The sequence below is a fragment of the Marmota marmota genome, unplaced genomic scaffold (genome assembly GCF_001458135.2).
Source record: "Marmota marmota marmota unplaced genomic scaffold, marMar, whole genome shotgun sequence".
NCBI lineage: Eukaryota > Metazoa > Chordata > Mammalia > Rodentia > Sciuridae > Marmota > Marmota marmota.
The window spans coordinates 2,247,322-2,255,482 of NW_026000221.1; the positions used below are offsets into that span (position 1 = coordinate 2,247,322).

Genomic DNA, 8,161 nt, shown 5'->3' on the forward strand with positions numbered 1-8,161 from the left:
GGGCGGGAGGGGGTGGAGGAGGGAGACTGGGGAAGCTCCACCTCCACCTGATGAGCCCAGGGTGCTGGAGGAGCAGGAGGCTCCCTTCTCTCAGTGAGCAGCAATGTTCCCTCAGAAGGCAGGCAGGTGAGGAGCTCAGGCTAGATTTCAGTCAGAGTTAGCAAGGGACAGTTGCAACTCTGCCCTCTTCTTTTCTGTCCTCGGTCTGCACCTGACAGAAGGGGGTCTCTTCCCCCATCTTTGTAGAAATGGCTGAGTTCTGTCCTTGGGCTCTGCAGAGCTGTCCCTTTTTAGAGTCTCCCTTGGCTTCTGCCAGACCAGATCCACCCCTGTAGTCTGTCCCCAGGAAAGCCTGGCACTTCTTCCTTGTTCCCTTGTGGGAACATACTGTGGATTCCTCAAGTAGATCCCACAGAATGAGTTCTCTTTATCTGGTGGTCTGTTTTTCTAAAAAAACAGTTTTAATGCTGGTATGACTTTCTCGAGGGCATCCATAGGAACTCAGAACTCTCTAGATCAAGGTCTCCCTGGATTCAGGGTAGGTGACCTGATGTTCAGAGTTTCCTGCAGCTTGATGGCAAGACATTCAGATAAGTCATTGGCTGCCATCTGACCTGTCTGGGACAACTCAGGGTCAGAAAGCAGGAGCCAATGTTAGGATTCCCTGGTCTCTTCACCAGTCTTTCTCTGGGCCAGTATGAGCGCTCCCTGTGAGAGTATCCCAAGACCCACGGCTGGCTTCTCTTTCAGGCAGATGTGCGACCAGAGGGGTTGTTTCTGAACCTCCTCTCTCTGCCTGGGCTAAAGATGAAAATAAACACACCCACCCTCCCTTAGTCACCTGGCCTTCTTCCCCTCCCCCTGAGCTCCCAGGGTTTCATCGTCACTAATACAGCTATTGTGGGACTGATAAGTGGGAAAGAAGCATCCAGAGGCCGCGAGGCCTGGTGGTGACAGAAGCTGCCTGTCGAAGACACCATGCGGGTTCGGCCTGAGGTGAGTCATCACCAGCCTGGGAAATGCACTGGTGCTGATGGATGCCCAGGGCGCTCGGATGTGCCCCTGACACTATTTGCACAAACAGGGAACTCAAACGAATGGGGTTTTTTCACAAGCTTACATAAGTCAGTTGGCAGTGCACAGTGGCCCAGCTGTGCGGCATGACAGGACAGAGCTTTGCGTTCCTGCTCAGGAACAGGTGACTTTCAGAACCAGTTTGCCTGTGTCAGGACTTGAAATGGTTTGCTCTGCCCTTCTGTTGTCACAACCCCCCTAACTCTTGGCCTTTCTCTTTGTGAAGACTTTCTTTGCAGAGGGATCCTCACAACTGGGACAGTAGGGCTACTGTTGCTTCCAGCAGCCGCCCAAGGGGTTTGCTTTTCTTTGGGACTCTGACTTCCTTGAAAGATGTGGCAGGGAGGGAGCGGCAGGTGTGTGTGGTTGGGTCCTCTAAGAGCTGGAGGGGAGGTGGGGGAGGTGGGGATGGTGCAGGGCCAGGAAAGGGGGGTGGCTGGAAACGCCCCTCAGCACATTCCTGGGCCATCTCCAGGTGTCCGTTCTGGCTCGGTGAGAATTGGCCATGGAATGGACAATGAATGACCTCACATCCACTCATTGGCTCCTTCCATCATCCCTGCTTCTGGGCATGCAGGGCCGGGGTTATCATCAGGTGTGAGATGGGAGAGAGTCAAAGACGGCCCCTCGCCTGGCCTTGAGCTCCGTCCTCCCAGAGGCTCAAGTGGCAGGCACACAGGTACTGCTGAGGTGAGGAGTCTCTGTTTTGAGACCACATCCAGGTGTGGGCCACACCCCACTGTCAAAGCCAGGGCACCCATCACTTATCCTTTGGGGCCATGGAACATGCTGGCAGCGAGCCAGATCTGATTACATTCCAGGACTGATTGATTGATCCTTTTGATCGCTCCCAAGATTATGGAGACCGTTGGTTTTACACAGAGGGCAAGCATCTCATCTGAGGCTTTGCTCTAGATTTATCACTTGTTAATAAGAAAAAGGATTTTTTCCTTATTCAAGAAAATACTTTGTATGTGAAACAATGGGGTCATGCTATGTAACATTTTTGTAATTTGAATTTTCCCTTTTATTTTGCTGTGGATGCCTGTGACTGTCATTGCCGTCATCATCCCTAGGTTGTGGATCTTTCTGTCACTCAAATCTTTGTGCTTTGGGAATGAATATATAGGCTGCTTTTAGCTTTCTTCTTTTCTCAACATGAATGGCCCAATAGCCAAATCTCTGTTTGTGTTTATTATTTAACAAGTATTTATTGAGCATGTTTTCCTTCATTTTCCTCGGAATAAATTGCTACAAGTGGATTTGCTGGGCTAAATTTTGTGTGTTTGTGTGTTTGTTTGTTTGTTTGTGTGTGTGTGTGTCTTATAGTTCTGGAGATTGAATCCAGGGCTATGCATATTCTATGCAAACACTCTTAACATTGAGATACAGCCTATAAATTGTCTTGCTTTTTTTTTTTTTTTTTTGAGAGTCTTGCTAAGTTGCCAAGGTTGGCCTTGAACTTGTGATCCTCCTGCCTCAGACTCCCCACTTGCTGCGGTTATAGGTGTATGCCACTGAACTGGGCTTGTTTTTAAAATGACCACATTCAGGGTAAAAAGTTCCAATAGCACAGGAAGTAACAGAGTGAGAACTCAGACTCTCCCAACCTCTGCTCTCTAAAGCAATCAGTTTCTGGACTATCCTTCCAGAAGTTGTGTGTATGTGTACCTTTCTAATATAAATCGATTCATAGCCTTCATAACAATATAAACAGTGATTTTCCTACTTAATGTATCCTAGGCAACTTCCCACATCAGCATGATGGCTTCGTGTCATACCTGTATCAGTCTCTGATCAACTCTTCTTGTAAAAAATTACAAATCAAGCTGGGTGTGGTGGTGCATGCCTATAATCCCAGCAGCTAGGGAGGCTGAGACAGGAGGATTGATAGTTCAAAGCCAGCCTCAGCAAAGACGAGGTGCTAAACAACTCAGTGAGACCCTGTCTCTAAATAAAATACAAAATAGGGCTGGGGATGTGATTTAGGGGTTGAATGCCCCTGAGTTCAATCCCTGGTACCAAAAAAAAAATTACGAATAAATTCTAAAATGAGCATCTTTATGTCTTGGTGAAGCTGTACAAATATAACTGAAAAAATGCTGGAAGTGAAATTGTTGAGCTGAAGTGTTAGGTCCCTTTGCCATTTTTACAGCTATTGCTAAATCAGTGTGCATGTTTTAAATTGTCACATGTATTTATTGGCTAATTATTTTACAGAAGGGCTGGGTCTGTTTACACCTTTACCAACAGAGTAGCAGGATGGGAGAGTGTCCATTTCCTAGTTTTATTCACTAACATCATGGATCGTGAATTTAGAAATTCATGCTCTTTCCCTGCCACTGCTGAGTCGCTCGGAGGCAGAAGTTGCGTTTGCTTAAGATTCGGCCTCACTGGTCACCCAGTGCACAGCATGGCTGCTGGAGGTGTCAAGGACATCAACGCTGCTTTACAAGAAGTCATGAAGACTGCCCTCATCCATGGTGGCCTTGCACGCGGAATTCGTGAAGCTGCCCACACCTCAGACAAGCACCAGGTCCAGCTTTGTGTGCTTGCATCCAACTGTATGTCAAAGTGGTGGAGGCCCTTTGTGCCGAGCACCAAATCAACCAAATTAAGGTCAACGACAATAAGAAAGTAGGAGAATGGGTAGGCCTCTGCAAACGTGACTGAGAGGGCAAACCCCAAAAAGTGCTTGGTTGCAGTTGTGTAGTGGTAAGGACTATGGCAAAGAATCTCAGGCCAAGGGTATCATCGAAGAGAATTTCAAATGCAAGAAATGAGCAAACAAATTTTTAGTTCATATTCCTCAAAAGAAAAAATATATATGTATGTGTGTGTGTGTGTGTGTGTGTGTGTCTGTTGTGTGTGTGTTTATTCATTATGTTAAAAAATTGTTTGGTGTTTGTACATCCATCTGTATTTGGCCTGCTGTTAGCAGGAGGCCCTCCCCACCATTGAGATGGTGCATCCGGCAAACAGATGTGGCATGCTCTGTCCCCAGCTTTCTGACCAGCCTTGTCTCCATTGGGAGGTTGCCATGTGAAGTCCAAGGAAGTGTCCCTACTTCTGATTGTACATCTGTGGTCTGCCTGGGTTTTGGAATGCCAGTCGGGGACAAGCCCTCTGACTTTCTGATAAGGGACCTTCTGGTGTCATATTTTTACTTGGCTCTGTCTGCTCCTTCACTCAGCCCGCACCTTCCTGAATTCTCCATCCTCCAGTGCTTGGGGTCACAAGATAACCTGAGCTCTGAATGGTTTTGAAGGAGATGAGAAACGTGAGCCGCCCTGCCAGAAGGTGTCCTAGGACCTTCCTGTCAGACGTGGATAGGGATTCGTAGAGCACCTTCCCATGCACCAGGTATCTTAATGGCTACTTGAGATAGATCGATCCCCCCATGGGTCTGGAATGAGGGCAGTAAGATCCCAGCTCAGAGAGGTTCAGAGTGGTTGAGGGGCTTTCCCAGATCCACAAGGCCAGTGGCTGGCAGAGTCCAGAGATGACCGACACTAAGGCCTGTGCTCTTTCCACTGTTTCATATTGCTGAAATAGACAGGTCCTCAGGTTATAACTGGCAGGAATCTGGAAACCCACCCCCAGAGAAGCTCTGTAACTCGAGATTGGAAGGGCGCTGGGGATTCATGTAGGTTGCAAGAGACCTTCCAGGTGCAGAGCATCCCCATTTAACAACCATGGTGACATCATCCCAGTCTTACTAGGTCCAAGCCAGCTAGGTCCCTAGATAAGTGATCACAATGAGCCGCTGGGGAACATTCATATCGTATTCTGCTTCCTATAGGCGGAGGGACCCTTCAGGGTCACAAGTGTGGCCAAGTTTCCTAGGTCAGGGAGCAGGCTGAGGGACCTACTCACAGTCTTCTAGCCCCTTTTTGGGCGGATGGGGCCACATACATCCTTATGTATCCTCTAGATGACATTTTATTTTTCTAAATGAAAACATATTTGGATTGGTTATTTTAGCACTAATTTTTCTTATTTGTAAATATTTATTTCTTTTCTGCTGACACTTGCTGTGAAAACTCTGAATAATACAGTGCATAATACATTGAAGTGCTCCATAAATATTTGAAGAACAAATGAGTATAATATATAAAGTGTAAGTTCCTTTGGTCTGCCTCCCAGAAACAACCACTGTCAATAGTTGGCTGAGTAAACTTTCACCACTTTTTTTCTAGACGTGTGTATGTGTGTGTGTGTGTGTGTGTGTGTGTTGCGTATTTTTTCCCCCACAAAAATGCACTCAGGACACGCATTGCTCTGAATTTACTTAACAATGTGTCTTGGGCACACAGAGCTCCACTTCCTTTCAAACATCTGCTTTAGGTTCCATTGTATGGATGTTCTACAATTTATTTAACGAGGTTTTTATTGATGAACATTGGATGTTTCCAATTTTTCAAACAATATTACAAATAGCAGAATAGTTTGAAAGGCCTATGTGAGATGGACAGGAAAATTCTGGAGCACATTAACTTCCTGCTGGAAATGATGGATCACCTGCTTTGGGGAAGCCTTGCTGATCTAGACACTCAGAGTTAAATCCCTTTCTCCTGGGTCCCACTGCCTGCCACCTGTTCCTTTACCCTCTGCTTGTCCCTGGTATGAATGAATTTCTTATCTGCTAGTTTCTGAGCTCTTAATGTGGGATAGCAGACTGTTTCCTTGATCATTTCTTGTTTCTTTCCAGAGGGCTTTTGATTTTGCTTTTTATGTTTAGTTTTTGTTACCAAATTTTTTTTACAAATGTAAAGAATAAAGTATTCATATAACACTTATGAACAAGAAAGTCCCCTTCCCCCTATACACTCATATATCCCCATTTTATACTTTTCAAAGACAAGCAAATCCAACCCCTTTTATCTGCTTTTAAAAGTATTTACTTCCATAATTCTAGCAAACGTGTTCATATCGCAACTTTTCAGATTTACAAATTTTATCATTTTTTTGGCATTCCCTATTCACTTCTCCATGTGGAGAAGCATCCACTTTGTTTTACATTTCTCACCCATTTCCTCCTTGTATATGTTCTCATAACAGTCCCCCATACTCTCAGAGGAGTTATAGTACAGCATATATTTTAATAAATCAATATTCAGTGTTCACAGTTCTTGGGCTATGTCATATTCAACTATGAACACTTTCTTTTGGTTATACAACTTTTTGTTAACTCCCAAATTAAAAATTGTTTCTATTACTATTTTGTTTCCACACTATCACCCAGTTGTGTAAATCTCTTCATATATTCAAATATATCAAATGTTTATCAGGTTCATGTTCCTGAGAAAGTCTTCTGGAACATTCTGACTTGTTCTGGTCTGAACTGGTTGCTTTTTATGCCTGGTGTATTCCTGAGATTTTCCTTCACAGTTATCCTGGGAATTAGTTTCACTTCTCTCCCAAGTAGTAGTTCCTGTTTTCCTGAATTCTATGTCTTCCTTCTCCTTGGTTTACTCTCTCATTTGTTGGAGCACATTCTCTGGGGATACCAGAAAAAGGGTACTTTGGAGGTAATTAAAATTTGTTCCTCTTATATACTTTTTATTTCCCCACCATACTTACTTTGATAGTTTGGCTGGGTATTGAATTCTAATTTGGAAATAATTTTCCTTATGCATTATGAAGGCTTTGTTCATTGCCTTCTATCTTTTAATGTGCTTATTGAAAATTCTGATGCTACTTTTAATTCTTTGTGTGTGTGTGTGTGTGTGTGTGTGAAATCTTTTATTTTCTCTGTAGAGGCTTCCAGCAACTTTTTGTTCTCAGTGTTCTGAAATTGTTACTTGGTATTATTTGATTTAATTTTATTTGCTAGGCACTGAGTGGGTTACTTAATATGTAAACTCATGTCCTTTATTTTTAGGAAATCTACTACAACCATTTGACCTCCTATCCTTTCTATTTCTTTTATCCCTTTTTGAACTCTTATGTGGTAGATTACAAAATCAGTCTGATCCTTGTTTCCATGTCCTTGGCCATGTAACTTTAAGTCCCCTTCTATGCTGATTCCGGGTTTAGCAATATGTCTTGCCTTGAGCCAATAGGATGTTGGGAATCATGACATAAGTAGAGGACTAAAGACCATTTGTGTGATTGACCTTTCTTACCCTTGCCTGCCACCACTGCCGTGAGACCAGGTCCAGGTTGGTCCACTAGTTCTAAAGTAGAGGAGAGACAGGTGGAGCAGAGCTAACCCTAGGCCAAACCCAGATTCATGAATAATAAATAATTGCTGTTGTATGGCACTGAGATTTGTTCAGAAATGTTGTATCAATAGATGATATATCTGATTATTTGGTTGTTGGACCTCTTAGCATAGTTCTTGAATTTTCTTCTTACTGTTTTTTTCTGGAAAAGTCTTTCAATACTATCTTTTATCCCTTCTGCTGAGTTTTTCACTTCTGCTATTCTGTTTTTAATTTCCAAAAACCAGTTTTGATTCTGTACATGTCATTGTTGCTTTATAGCATTCTATTCTTTTTTTTTTTTTTTATGGAAGCAATAGCCTGCCTGCTTGCCTCTCTCTTCCTTCCTCCCTCTCTTTCTTCCTTTCCTTTTCCTCCTTCCCTCCCTCCATCTATCCTTCCCCCCTTCCTTCCTCCCTTCTTTCCTCCCTCCCTCCCTTCCTTCCCTTCTCCTATCTCTCTCTTTTTCATTCTTGTGCTGGGGATTGGCCCAGGGTCTTATGCATGCTAACCTCATGCTCTACCACTGAGCTACAGTCCTATCCCACTCTTCTCCACCAATATAATTTCTTATTGCATTAACTATTATTTTTCTCTCCTAAGTTTTTCCTTTCCTTGCATTGTCTCTTTACTCCAAGTGGTATTTTTATTTGGTTACTTTGGTCCTCTATCTTTTATATTAGGAAATTTCCTCTAATTCCTGATATTCCTTGTCTGTCCATTTACATTCACTGAAAATCTGCTTGGGAGGTGTGTGTGTGTGTGTGTGTGTGTGTGTGAACATGTACATGTGTGTGTTCCACAGAACAGCAATCTTCAGTGAAGAGGACTTCAGACTTTTCTCTAGGGATGGCCAGATGATGCAGAGATTTGAGGATGTT

General features: G+C 43.7%; 1 pseudogene; it reads left to right on the forward strand.

Moving 5' to 3' along the window:
• The first annotated feature begins 3,487 nt into the window (after positions 1 to 3,487).
• LOC107144907 lies at positions 3,488 to 3,857 on the forward strand (annotated as a pseudogene).
• The last annotated feature ends 4,304 nt before the right edge of the window (positions 3,858 to 8,161 follow it).